We start from the raw sequence: 14629 nt of genomic DNA on the forward strand, positions 1-14629 counted from the left end.
CCTCCCATTGCCTGCACTGAGGAAGCTTGAGGATGTGTCACCAGAATGAAGGAATGCAGCCAGCAAAGCCAGGCAGAGGGAAGAGAGGAGTGAGCCCTGGCCCTACTGGCAAGTGGAACACCTGGAGAGTTTCTTTGATACTTGTCCAAAAGCGCTGTCTCAGAGGGCACCGGTGTGAAAAGGCAGTCAAGTCACTGAAGAAGCAGCTCTCACATCAAGGGTTATAACTGTGTCTGTTCTGACCTACCACAGCCTTCTTTAGACTGTTTCTTCCTCCAGCCTCCTGCCCCTTTCACTTGCACACAGTTACACGCTCTCTGCTATCTCTCCAGCTCTCACGCATGTGGCTGAAAATGAAGCAGGCAGCTACGTGAAGACATCATGTGTCTCCTTTCCTCTGCAGTGACAAAGGCCCAAAATAGCCCTGCTCTCCTAAGACTCCTGTTCAGGGTCGTGCCTGTCTGTGGGCATGATTCACTTCCACTAATAGTGCCTGAGACATTCCTGGGAGGGTAGGCTGCCTTCTGTGTCTCAGTGCCATGTGCTGCCGTGGAGGAGCTGGACAACTGTGCTGTGTCCCAAGACAGCAGATGCTATTCTTACCCCAGGGAGACTTGCTCCAGCATAGCTCCATTCCCAGCTGAAAGGTTAAACGTCAGACTGCGGCCCGAGCGTGCTCTCCCTGCTCAGTCTGAATCCAGAGTGGCCCCTTTGGAGCCCGTGCAACGGTGCTGTGCCAACCCAGCACCTGGGTGCTCTCCCCTATCTCCTGGGACGTGCTGTCCCACAGGGAACACAGCAGCTGCCCAGGTACTTCCAGCAGTCAGCTGGGGCTCACTGGGGTCGAGGGGGTATCCCCCCTCTTGTAAACCTACCCATGGAAAAGGCGGGCTGGGCTGTAGCTCTGAAAATGCAGCATTTTCCAGCCTCCACCCTGGAGTCCCAGTCTGGGTGAGGAAGAAGGAAGAAGGCAGAGGCAGGGCTTGCTCCCAGGTTCGGCAGCGCTGCAGGGGCCATATCCCTTTGCTCAAGCTGTGCTTTCCCAGCACTCGCTGAGCGAAGGCTGTAGGGCCGAAGCCCAGAGATCCCTCAAGGGCCACGGCAGCATCTGGGCTGAAGGAGGAGCCCTGGCCAGGCTGGTGGCCGTGACACGGTGCTCATGGAGACCCAGCCCCACCTGCAGCCCGACTGCCCGGGCCCTCTGCAGAGCTCCGGAAAGCCCGTCCCTGCCGGCTCCGGCCCCGGGGTCACCGGACAGAGCACACCCAGACCGGGGCCATCAGCTGGGCCCGGGCTGTGCCTGTCGCCTCAGCCCTGGCGCTGCTGCTCTGACGGCCTCGGCCCCATCAGCTTTATCCTCAGCCTGGGCCTTGTCACCCGACACGGGAAGACAGACAAGTTCCTTCAGGGATCCTTGGCAGAAAGACGATGGAATTATTGCCGGGGGCAGCCGGGGGAGCCTCTCCCGGCCCCACCCGGCCCCTGTCAGTCCCAGGGAGCTCAGCGGGGCAGCCCCGATCTCCCCCTCGGCTCCAGGCCCCACTGCCAGGGGATGGCAGCCTGGAGCCATCACGGGACCCTCCTCTGGGCAGCTGCTCCTCTGCACAGCAGCCGCTCGGCCTCACTCAGCCGGGGGGCTTTAAACCTGCTGCAACTGCCGGGCCCACGGACTGGGAGCAAATCACAGCACAAGGGTTCAAAGGCAACCATGGCGCTCAGCCGGTTTCATCTGCTCCCCACTGGGACAGAACAAAGTCGGGTGGGATGGGCCGAAGAACATCTGGGAATGTTCCACTCACCGATGCTGGAAGAAAAGACCCTGAGGTGACAGAAGCAGACAGTGCTGCTGTGTTTCTTGGGAAAAGGGGTTTCCAAGCATTTTATCAGGATGGAATGGGATCAAACTTAAAGGCAGATCTGGAAAATTGGAAAAAAATATTTCTAATTTTCAGTGGGAAATTTAATGAATAGAATTAAAGTACTTTGGGAGGATGAAAGCAGATAGAAATGCATGTGGTTTGTCCCTTGAGCCAGGGAGAAAAGCAATTGGGGTCACGAGTTTTTACACACTTAACAATGTCAAGCACTTGTGAAAGTTACTTAGTCATTCAATTCATTATAGTAATCGAATCTAAGTATTGCCAATATTAGTACAAGTATTCTTTATGTGGTGCACTGCTGCTTAATGTTTGCTCCCTTTAGGCAGTGGGTTTTCTTAAATATAGCCTAAAATATTTTGAATGGAGCACACCTTGTAGCTCTCTTCTGAAAAAAGGAAAATATTCTTGTAAGGAAGAATAAGAAGAGGAGCCAAAATGACAAGTATGAAGAATATGACTTAGAAAAAGGTATGGATAGAAATTAATTTTATAAGTCAAGAAATGAGCAAAGTAAAGTCTGGGTGTGGAAGTATGAAAAAATCTTTTCAAGTGAAAATAAGTTTCATTAAGATACATGGAGGGTTCTATCACCAGCACCATAACTGTTTAATGTGAAGTTAAAAGGACTTGGAGTTAATAATAAGGAAATATTTGAGTGAGGAAAACTGTATGGTAAAACAGAGTATCTATAATATCGCAGAATCTCCTTTAATCTGTGCTTCTAAGGATCTGTTCTAGACAAGCACCTCTCAAGGACTGTGTAGATATGGATGGTATCATATGATCTTCTATAGAAAAATTCAATAACTTTCTTGCGACTGAAACTGTGATGAGCATCATATCTATTTTTATGTTTGCATTTCATAGTCAATTACTGATCCTGCTATAACATCTGAGAAGGTTTTGCCTCATAATGCCCAAAATTGTGTAGGCATGTTAATATAAAATCACAGAATTCCACAGTGGTTTGGTTTGGAAGGGACCTTAAAGATCATCCAGTTTCACCCCCTGCAATGGGCAGGGACATCTTCCACTAGACCAAGTTGCTCCAAGCCCTGTCCAAGCTTCCCTGGGCAATCTGTGCCAGGGCCTCGCCACTCTCACAGGCAAGAATTTCTTTTTAATATCCAATCTAAGATATTAGATTCAAACTCTGTCAGTTTGAAGCCATTCCCCCTTGTCCTATCACTACAATTTCTGATGAAGAATCCCTCTCTTGCTTCCTAGAAATATTAATTTCTAGTATCTGAAATATGGCTTTTATCTATTAAAAGTTTCTTTTCCAGTTGTAAAGAGTTCTCATTTTAGAGTTCTGTTTATTTGCCAGAACATCACATTAGTTTGGGGAATACATTTTAAGGGATATTAAAAATTGATTTTTCCAAATTGATAAATAAAAAATGTGCCTTTAATTTAAGAAATACTGTAAGTGCCCTTTTTAAAAGAGAACTCTTGTTTTTATTGGCCTATTATGATACTTTTTTTCAGAATTCTTTAACTGGTAAAAAAACCCCTCTAATGGTACAATATGAACTCTAGTGATATGCCAGCTTCAGACATATCACAAGTAGCTAGAACATAGAGAAAAACCAGCAATATCATGTTTTCTTTCATGCTGAACTAACAGTAATATTCACCTGGGGAGGCCATAAATTATGATAAATTTCTGAGATCCAAATAGCATTCCCAGGAGAGGGAAAGCAAACATTCCTTCCTCTGGGATACCTATTGCCATACCTAGAGGATGACAGCCTCTGGCATTGACACTGTCTACGGGGTTGGGCTGCCTGGCAGCTGCTGAGTGCTGACTGACTCCAGGGGAAACACAGCTCCAAAGTGGCCATAAAGGACTATCCCAGAGAGAAAGTTTAAAATAGATGCAGTGCCTGTGTTCCAACAGAACACACGTCTCAGACTTGCGAACTCCTGCACTAGAGGGGCATCTGCATCTCCTGAGCTGACCATTCCAGTTACACAGTATTTTGAAAATATTTTGTATTAAAAGAAAAAACTTCTTGACAAAGAGGTTGAGGAAGTAAACTCAACAGTTGAATTGACCATGAATTTACCAATGAACCTGCCATAGAACCAGGAAAAGGGCATACACAGAGGTCCTTCATTTCTTTTTCCCAGTTCTACATGTATTAGTTCTCTTGAATTCAGAGTTTTTACACAGATAGGACTGAGGACACCATACACACATCAGGGCACTAATGGGTGAAACTCAGTCTTTGCAGTGCAGTCAAGACACAGCTCTGCTCTGAGACCTTGCACCCTGAGAGTGCACTTCTCAGGGAGCAAGGGCACTTTGAGGGACCAGAGGAACTGATTTTGGAGGGGTGCAATGCCTGTGTTGCTCAGCTAAATGTGATGAAGTGAAGTTGGCACTGCATCTTTGGCTGTAGCAGATTTGGGATATGTTTTCTCAGGCCATGGTCCTGATGAAGATGTAAAAAATATCCCCTCCTCCTTTTGACAAGGCATTCACTTCTGTTTTGGGATAAACTCAAATATTTCCAAGTACTTTGTGATAAGCCCATGGAGAGAAAGGTCTGTCCCAGGTAGACTTTAGTAGGGTGAGTAGGACAGGACAGGAGATGTAAGCACTTGTCTCCTCAGGACAGGAGATGTAAGCACTGTTAGAATCTGCAGCTGCTGATCTCTCACATGGGCCACCACTCCTTGGCACCTTGGCTGTGGGTTGTCATGACTGTAATTGTCATTGTCTTCTGCTGGAGCTGTTCTGCTTTACACAACTGATTTGCCCTTTAGGAAGAGCAGGGATTTGTATCCTCCCCTTGGTATCTAGGATGGATGCAGACAGCAATCAAAGAAATGTTTAGACTGACCACCAAGGAAATCTATCTGCTGATGTTACACGGGAAGCTGTGGTGGAGTCTCTTAAGTGACAGGAGCCTTAGTGGTTGGAAAGACAATTCCCTTGAAAATATTCTACTTGTAGTATAAATATGTCCTGCAGATTAACTATAGCACCGTCTACCTTGGCACCTGGGAGATCTCTCTGCAATTCAATCACTATTTTTACTTCCTCAAATATGTGGCTTCATATGCAAATTTGGCTGAAGTGCAAAAAACATGTAAGTTTGTAACAGTCAGTCAGAGATCAGAACACAGGGAATTGAACTGCATATGTGGATATTTGCTTTCTCTGGGTTAGTCTCAGTCAGTGGAGGATCACAGTAACATTCCATGTGCTCAGAGAACACTTCATGGGTTCAAAAAGTGCTTGGACAAATTCAGCAGTTAAAAATTCACCATGAGCTGTTAAATACCCAGACATTGCATTCTGCCCAGGGACTCCATAAACACAAATTACTGGAAGTTGGGAGAGTCTGGGAGAAGTGCCATTCTATCTGGATGCTCCTTCCTGGCCATCACTTTCAAAGACAGAAAGTTTGGCTACGTGGACCTTTGATCTCACAAGCACAGCCTATTTTAGATTATGATACAGTTTCCTGCAGGGGTTAATACTATGCTTCTTCCTTACTTTCTTTTCATTCCCCTTCCTTCCTCATTTTACAGTTACTTGCTGCTTCAATTACCTTTTTCTGCCCAGCTATCTTCCAGCCTGCCCTTCCCACTCACCTGCTCTGTAACAGGAGCCCCTCAGCTCCTTTGGTGGGGGATTGAAAGGGCATCCCAAGGGTCATCTCCTTGGACTGAATCTCCTACTCCAAGCTTTTCCGCTGTGGCTGTGGACACAGGAGGAGTGTGTGTAATGTGCACCTGTGGTTCGCATTTGAAAGCTGCCCATCCTCTAATCCCACATTATGGGGTTTATTTGCCTCTCATGTTCAGTTAACTCATTCTGAGGACTTCCAAGAATACCAGTCTGTGGAAAGTTCCTTAGGAAACAAATGTAACATTAAAATTACCCCTGGGACAGGAGCATTCACTTTCCTTGACTTGTAGTGAGGGTAAATCACAGCTGCATTAAGATCTGCAGAAATTAATTTCTGAATAGAGCAGAAGGGGCAGGGGACAGCAAGGCCATTACAGCCCCTCTATGGCCAGCCTGTGACATCAGCGTGTCTTCACAGGTGCTCACACTTAGACACGGAAATTTTTGCTTACATTTGCCATGGTAAAGAATGAATGGTCCACACTGCTTTTCAACCTGCAGCTTTTGTCTCATTAGTTATGGTCCTCAGTAGTTTTTCCTAGGAAATCATCTATTGCTTTCAGCAATTCTCTCACCCCGTTCCTTCAGCCACATTTATCATTTAATGTTAGTTCAGTGGCAAATTTCCTAACCAGATGTCACATCAAAATTATGGACTGAGCACATTCTGCACATAATATTGAAAGCATGCACCTTAATGGAGCAACACTGAATTGATAAATAACCTTTTAACATGGAAAATGTACTCTTACCATCTCTGGGGTTCAGTGTCCAGCCACATCCTAGCAGAAGTACAGGGATGAGCAGTGTTGCTACAGAGGGTTGTTTCTGCTTGCCCTGTGCTAACATTCCTGGCAGCTCTCATTTTACACAGAGGCAGCAGAAAAGCTGCTGCAGCAGGGGCTGAGTGTTCCCTGTCAGAACGTCCATCACAGGCTGCAGAGCAAACTGACCTCTCTAGGCAGGCCCTACCCTAACAACAACATGGCCAACAACAGCACTTGAGAGAAAGCCCTGCAAGGATTTGTGATCCTTTTTTTGGCAGTGGGGAAATCATGACCAAGTCAGGAAACTTCAGACTCCTTCCTACATCATTGCACTTTCTGGAAGAATCGTAATGTAGTTCTAACCCACATGATTTTTGTATTTCCCAGGAAAGGGTCTGTCACTAGCCCAGCCTCTGCTGTTTTGGGGTGATGGTGTTGGGGGTTTTTTTACATAAAAAATGCTATATGTTAATGTCCTGATTCTGGAATTGAAATATTGCCATTTATTTTGGGGGGATACTACTCTACTCTGTATGAGTTACAGAGTCTGGCAAGAAAAAACATTAGACCAGAAAGTGATTTTCCATAGCTAGTTCTCACATTGCCATACATGTTTTTAAGGTAGAATCAAGGCACTGAAATAAATAATTTTTTTCTTTCCCTAAAATATAAGGGCACTGATACTAAATACTAATTTCCCAGTAGAAGTGAATTTAGGCAATCTTTGATGAAATCACATCCTTTTCTGAAACATTCCTGCAAATAGTAAGTGATAAGCAGGGGAAGGACTTGGTAATGACTGCCCTTCACTATTCTGGACATAATGCCAAACAGTTTAGCAGACATAGGAAAAGTGAAAGAGATGACACTGGTATCTCAGCATCCTAAAGAGAAAGAGCCTGCAGAAAGAAAAGCAGGAAAAGAAATCAGTACAATTGCTCCTCCAACTGAATAATTTCTTCCCTGCTGCCTGTGCTCTCAGAAATGTGAAGCTGTTGTGAGGTCTCCATATGATTTGGAAAAGACCTCTAACATCATTCCATTCAACCTTTACCCCAGCATTGCCAAGTCTGCCACTAAATCATGTCCCCACACATCTTTTAATCCCTCTAGGATGGGAACTCCACCCCTGCCCTGGGCAGCTGTGCCAGGGCTGGACAACCCTTTCAGGTGAAGAAATTTTCCCCAATATCCAACCTAAACTTCCCCTTGCACAACTTGAGGCCATTCCCTTTCCTCCTGTCCCTTGTTCCCTGGGAGTAGAGCCTGACCCCCACCCCGGCTTCCCCCTCTGTCAGGGAGTTGCAGAGAGTGAGAAGGTCCCCCCTGAGCCTCCTTTTCTCCAGGCTGAGCCCCCCAGTTCCTTCAACCACTCCTGGTGTGCCAGACCCTTCCCAGCTCTGTTCCCTTCCCTGGACACACTCCAGCCCCTCAATGAATTTCTTGCAGTGAGGGGCCCAGAACTGCCACCAGGATTTGAGGTGCAGCCCAGAGATTTTTGCAATATACCTGTCTGAGTGTCCACATGACCAGGATTTTTAAATCTGTGGAAGCAAATTCCTCAGGTTAGTTTGCCTACAAATATGAAGATACCTTCTTGAACTTTGCACGTTCTAGCTGGGTTTGCTTTATTTGTTTCTCTCTGGGCAGAAAAGAAGATCAGTGAGACTGAAGAGGAGCACAGAGACTTGCATTCATGCTTCTTTTTCTGGTGTTGCAACTAGACAGGAGGTCCTGATCAGCTTGGTCCAGGGTGGAAGGAGGACCTAAGCAGAAGGCCTGAAGATGGCTGGTTCTGTGCCAATGACATGGAGATACTGGTCTTGGACTTTCTTTCTAACTAGGCAAGTTACAAGGCTGCTCTAAGAAGCAGACCAGAGAGTGAGATTTCCATGGGGCCACAAAGTCAAAAGCTTTGATAGTGCTCCACTTTCACACTTCACCAGTGTTCATGAGTTTCCCTCTTTCTTCCCAGAACTCCTCAGCTCATGCTCACTGAACAAAACGGAAGGGAAATCACATTGTAGGGACTTACAGAAAGTGGGATGGGACCTGTTTTCATCATGCTTGGATGTCATCACATCAGCACTTTGCCCACACCTTATGTCTGTGCAGGACCATCTTTATCCAGGGATTTCTCTGATTCTGCCTCTTCTGACTGTGCTGTGGTTTGCTTCTAGTTCTACTGGACTCCAGGCCCTGAAACAGAAGTGGCAAAATGTCAGTGGCTGGCAGGATTCATTTCTCTCTTTGTTTTGCATGAGGACATTGCTGCCTCTTTCAACAGATTCCTCTTCCCAAGGACAGGTGTCATCTTGGCTGCCCCATGGTTGGAGAGAGGAAGTTGGCTGGTTTTCTATGGCCTAGCTCATGGAACTGTGAGAACTATGGAGCTAAATCTTCATGAAGTCTGGATCTGGTAATTCAAATTAGAGAGTATTCCTCTGCAAGAGCCTGGAATGCCCAATAGGCCATGTGACAGCAATTTATCACTTCAGTGGGACTGATAATCTCTGTGAATTAAAAAAAATCCAAAGTTGGTGTGTACCCCAGAGCTTTTTACAAGATCCTTATCTGAGTGTCCATATGATCAAGAATTTTAAATCTATGGAATAAAGATCATTTCATTCCATCTCCCCATACCATGGGCAGAGACACCTCCCACTGTCCCAGGTTGCTCCAAGCCCCATCCAACCTGACCTTGAACACTTCCAGGGATGGGGCAGCCACAGCTTCTCTGGGCAACCTGTGCCAGGGCCTCCTCACCCTCACAGGGAAGAATTTCTTTCCAACATCTAATCTAAACCCACTCTCTGTCAGCATGAAGCCCCTTGTCCTGCTGCTCCCTTGTAAATAGTCTCTCTCCATTCTTCTTGCAGGTTCCCTTCAGGTCCTGGAAGGCCCCAGTCAAGTCGTCCCAAAGCTTCTCTTCTCCAGACTGAACAATCCCAATTCTCCCATCCTTTCCTCTCAGCAGAGCTGCTCCATTCCTCTGATCCTCTTGGTGCCTTCTCTGGACTCTCTCCAGCAGCTCCATGTCCTCCCTGTGGCATCTGAGCGGGCAGAGGGGCAGAATCCCCCCCTTCCCCTCTGCCCACGCTGTGGGATCAGCCCAGGGCATGGGAGGTTTCTGGGTCTCAGCACACATTTGTCCAGTGCACTCATCACTGCACTGTAGTTCCCTGGATTTCTCCATAAGCCCTTTCAATACCATGGCATTGCATTACTCACTGGGCAGTCCTGTGATATCTAGATGGATTTTTAAGTAGGAGTTTCCACACTATGTTTGGAAACTATAAGTTCTATAAGTTCCCCTAGATTTTTGGACATCTGTATTTGAGGATTAAGAAGAAAAGAAATCTCTGCAATGAGACTACTAACCTGATGACAAGGGTCTGAAATCAGTTTTGTTATGGGAAAAGCACAAAATCCCAGAAGCAAGAGAGGAATAGCTGCAAATGTAGGAATTTTACAAGGAAGAAGGGGAACATGAGCAGAATTATGGAGATAATGTGCACTACTGGAACATGGTCATGGGACTGTTTAGGAGGAAAAGGCAGGGGAAATGAGAAGGATTTATGCTTTATGTCAAAGTGCTCCTTGCTTATGCAATGCTCCATGTGAGGCTGCAGAACATTCTGTCAGAGATAGGAGGAAAATGAGGGATGTTGTGATGGGGTCTGTCATGGACCACCTGACCAAGACAAAGCAGTGGAGGAGGATTTCTACAACTAGTAGAAAGTCACAAGTCTCCTCTGCCTTAGAGAGGTTTTCAGCCATGTGGACATCTGCTGTGAGGCAACAGCACCAGGCAAGTTGGGCCAGAAATTCTTAGGCAGCGCTAATGTCAACATCCCAATGTAAATACTGGCCAGGCAATGCTGAGTGCTGGCAGTAAGGATGAACTAGTGATAAATATGATCCCAGATGGCAGCTTAGGCTGCAGCAAACACAAGATGACTGGATGAAGGATCTAGTGGAAAGCTGGGAAGATAAGCAACAGAATTAGCACTCTAGACTTCGTAAGACTGGAATTCATTGCATTCAGGGAACTGCCAGTTAGCAAACACATGGCAGCAGCTGTGAAAGAGAATGCCAGGAGAGGAGGTTAGAGTTTAAAGGAAGATTATGAAGAGCACAGGAACAAACTATCTTGTTCTGCAGGCGGATTGGGAATTGGATCTTAGCTAAGCAAACTTCTTGCTGAATTAAAACACAAAAGCATGTAAGAGGTGGAGGCAAGGACTGGCAACAAAATAAGGACTATAAAACATTGCTTGAGTGCTTCAAACATTGAACATATCAGTTCTGCATGGATGATGCAGAAGGGAGTTCAGAGAAAATGTGTGTTTGATGCTGAATATGGGTGACCACCTAGTGAGAGATGATTCAAAAAGCACTTGTATGCAGCACCTTTTCTGTGTCAGTCTTCATTGGCAAAATTTGTCCCTCAACGTCAGCATCTTCCAATAGAGTTTGAGAAAGAAAGGGACAATCAAAGTGGGGAAGTCCTGACCTTGCTTCTTAGTGAAGCTGAACTTTCTAAGAGAAACTGAATTTATTCACATCCATGGGGCTGGGTTGTGACTCATCAAAGGTTGCTGAAGGAATTCACCCACATAACTGCAAGGCTTATGTTTACCATTGGTGAAAAATGATGACTCCCAGGGAAGGTTCCAGATGAGGGGGAAAAGGCTGTTGTTACACCCACCTTTAAAAAAGGCAGGAACCTGTACCAGGGAAGCTGTAAGCTGCTCAGTTGCACTTTACTTATTTGAAAGACAATGTGTCCTCTTGATATTTATCAGGAAAAGTAATCATGTTTGATCAACCTGTTTGGCTTCTATGATGAAGCGACTGCTACCCTTTATTAGTTCTTTTCTGATAATTGGCAGGCTTTTGCCCGGGTAATTTTTAATGGTATCATTAAGTGGTCTTTAGTCTACTAAAACTGAACTGCTGTCCTTTGATTCCTTATTTCTACACAATCATATTGAATTTTTGGGGTTATTTTAACCCTTCAAAGGATGCTGTATTATGTGTATTGTCATAGATCAATTCTTAAACAGCTTTATTTTCAGCTATGTCCACAGCTGTATTCGAACCAGGTAAGTCAACACTGCTTTTCTTTTACACCCTAATTAGTGATTTCATGCAGCACTCACTGACAGTGAGTACTAGAACCCAAAATATCATTTGCCTATTCTGTGTGGAGTAGTTGGAGGCTCCTCTGTGTGTTACATTAGTTGCTTTAGCAGTCTAGTAGCCCCTTTTATTTGCAAGTGTTATTTCTGTCCTGACAGCTTAGCTGCTAAGAAAGGAGGAGCCACTTGGTGAAGGGCCTGAAGCAGCAAACTTGAGGAACCTGAATTCCCTGAACAGCATGAGCATGGAGAAATTTTTACACAAGACTTCAGTACTGGACATGGCAAGAAAGGAATTCAGCTCCATAATTTCCACCTCTCTTGAGTGCAGCCTGTTTGGTAGGAGGCTACTGTTCAACCAAAAGAGACAAGGCTATGGTCAGTATATGTTCCTGAGTGACTTGTCTTTCTCCAAGGATCTGTGAGTGGCAGCTGAAGATACAGAGAAATTTGGCAGGTCCCTATTCCTGTATGAAGAATTATTTTGTGAAGGTTACATGATAAATCAGATGCTACATGCTCTCCACATTACTGTATTAACTAGGCAAGAATTCAAAATTTCCACATCAGTCCTCTGGTGTGGGCAACTGGGCAACTCTTCTTCCTAATCCATGTGAAAAGATGAACCTTCTGAGATATTCAACTGTCCCCATAACTTGTGTGGTGTTCTCAGGGCTGAGCTCTGGGTTTGGCTTCCAATCTGAGGTCCAAAATGTGCCAGAGGGTCTCCTACAGCACAGGAAATCACTTGATGCTGTATATTGCACTGGATCACTGACACTGGTTTTCTGCCCTCTTTGCTGTGATATTCACTGAGATATTTTAATGATTGAAATGCAAATGACCAGAAGACAAGTGTGTTTAGACCCGGAGAATCTGAAGAAGTTTAAGGGATTAGTGTAGATCAAGTGTGGATGTGGCACTTGGGGACAAGGTTCAGGGTGGACTTGGCCGTGCTGGACTAATGGTTGGACTGCCCTTTTCCAACCTAAACAGTTCTTTGATTCTATGATTCTGTGATTACACCCTTTCCTAAAACTAGACCAGTACTAGATCAGTTAGTTGCTTGCACTCTTTATCCCACACCATCAACATTACACAAGAATTCCTGCAACTTCCTACTGCCTCTACTGCTCTGGTACAGACAGTCTTGTGTTGTTGGGTGTTTCTGGGACTGTGAATGTGTAAATACACTTATTTTGATGGCACGGCACTGCAAGACTGAGGATTTATCAGAATGTATAGTAGCTGGAACTGTATGTTGAGGTGATGAGTGTGATTGTGTGCACGAGCATGGCAGGGAAAGGCATGTTGGTTTTGGGGGAGTTGCACATAGAGAGGGGATATGGGAACTACTGGAACTTCATATTTGACTGAGGAAACTCATTATTTATGCAGACAATAAAGGGAGAAAGCAAGCATCAATTTCAAGTAAAAAATGAAAGACAGTCAACAGTGAGAGAGAGCAAAGTTTCTTGAGGAATCACTTTTTAAATGAAATTTGCGTAAATACATATATTATCTATGCACGTACAAGTATATGTTTTGTTTTGATGTGGTAGTGCATACTCCCTTCCTCCTCAGGGCTGATCTACAATCTCAGGGATTCCCATAAAGCCTTGATGTTTGTGTACTGAGTGTCCCTTGACTCTATCAAGAAGCCTTGCATGGCAAAGGTGGGAGCACCACTGTCCATATCAGGAATTCCTGTTGCCTGGCTAAGGTGAAGGATGAGAGAGGGAATAATCAATCACCTGCTTAAAGCCTTGGAACTTTCCCTACCTGAATTGTAACCCGAGTGGAATGGTACCATTGTTGCTGGAGTTTTGGTAACTCCAGTAGAATTGTTACTAGAGTTTTGGAAGCTCCAGTAATTCCTGACCTGGATTGTGGTCAGGATGGAAATTTATGGATGACTAAACCCAAACATCTTGAAGCCCTTTAAACAGTGGTCACAGTGGTCCTAAGTGAGGCCCTTTGGGCTCTCCTGGACTGCAGCATCTCCCTCTGACTGGGGCCTCTCAGAGCTCACAAACTCTCAAGTTTGTGAAAATTGGAGGCCTGATTTTCAAAAAATTCTCGAAAGCTGATGACATGGCTGTCAGAGACTGAAACAGTTAATGACTTATACATTCTAAGATCACCAAAAGACTTTTGCAAACTGAAAAGCAGCAGTTTCTCACCCAGCAAAGCCCACTTCTCCCTGAATACTGCCAAGGGGCCTTTAGATTAGATAAGTGGATGCCATTGTCCAGCTATCGGGGTGCAGATGCCTGCCTGAGGCTGCAAACTGTATTTCCAGATAAGAGAAGAGACTAAGAAGAGGCAAGTCCTGTAAGGTGGGAGAACCTTTTCTCATGCCAGTGTCCTCCCTTTACATGATAACTGCACATCCAGCCTGGGCTATGCATCTCAAATGTTGGACCACAATGGACCATGATTGATGCTGACACAGTGGGCAGCTGCAGCTCTCTTAGGAGATGTCAGAGACTCAGTGACATGTCCCATGGCACCATCCATTGTAAAAGTCCCCACCCCGGGGAGGTACAAGGTCTTCCCACCTGAGCTAGAAGTGTATAATAACTCATAACATCTTTGAGTTTTGGGGGGTCTTCCCCCACCCCCAACAGATCAAGACCACCACTTCGACTAACAGACATGGAAGTTGCAACTACCAAGTTTCATTGTTGGATCCAGTGGGTGGTGACTATGTATATCTTTCCACCTTTATGCTTTCTTTCCCTTTCTTTCCCTTATGCATTTCCTTAAGTGTTATCTTTCTGCTTTAATAGTGCTATATTGCTATGCTCTAATGTTGCAATATTGCTATAAATTATTGCTATAGATAACACCCAGAACAGCAAAATAGCTATTTACTTTTGAAACAAAATGGTTCTAAAATAAACCCTACATATATATGTTTACAAACACCAATTATTCAGTGTTATTTCACTCTAATCCACCCCAAGGGATTTATTAACAAGAACCTGGGTTACCCTCCCCTTCTGGAGTGGGTCATAACGCTGACCTGGACCGATACCCTCCACTCCTCAAGGTCAACCTTCCTGCAAGTGTAGTTTGAATGTTGCCATCTGGGATTTATAACGAAGTCACTGTTGTAATTGTAGTAAATCCTATTGAATCACTTTATAAATGTTAAATTAGTCAATGAGTAAGTGCTGCTAAAACCCTCTA

The 14629-nt window shown here is 45.1% G+C and overlaps 3 long non-coding RNA genes across 8 annotated transcripts in view; 1 reads left to right on the forward strand and 2 right to left on the reverse strand.

The window, feature by feature from the left end:
- Window positions 1–14629, reverse strand: part of LOC127475874 (uncharacterized) — a 72781-nt gene that overhangs the window by 18470 nt on the left and 39682 nt on the right. The gene's annotated exons all lie outside the window — the stretch shown is intronic.
- LOC127475860 (uncharacterized) overlaps window positions 1–14629 on the reverse strand; it is a 53852-nt gene that overhangs the window by 12876 nt on the left and 26347 nt on the right. For 2 of the 6 annotated variants that reach the window (XR_007906351.1, XR_007906356.1), the window contains 4 exons: window positions 8326–8489; window positions 7800–7834; window positions 6276–7189; window positions 5487–5593 (listed from right to left, as the gene is read on the reverse strand). This is a non-coding gene — a long non-coding RNA (uncharacterized LOC127475860). The remainder of the gene's footprint in view (window positions 1–5486; window positions 5594–6275; window positions 7190–7799; window positions 7835–8325; window positions 8490–14629) is intronic. The other 4 variants (XR_007906354.1, XR_007906353.1, XR_007906352.1 and 1 more) reach the window with 4 other exon arrangements.
- Window positions 8419–9358, forward strand: LOC127475870 (uncharacterized). Its single transcript, XR_007906369.1, has 3 exons — window positions 8419–8510; window positions 8598–8709; window positions 9170–9358. It is a non-coding gene; the product is annotated as an uncharacterized LOC127475870 (long non-coding RNA).

This window comes from Manacus candei, unplaced genomic scaffold (genome assembly GCF_025592945.1).
Source record: "Manacus candei isolate 608988 ecotype Guabito, Panama unplaced genomic scaffold, ASM2559294v1 h1tg000047l, whole genome shotgun sequence".
In the NCBI taxonomy this organism is placed as follows: Eukaryota; Metazoa; Chordata; class Aves; order Passeriformes; family Pipridae; genus Manacus; species Manacus candei.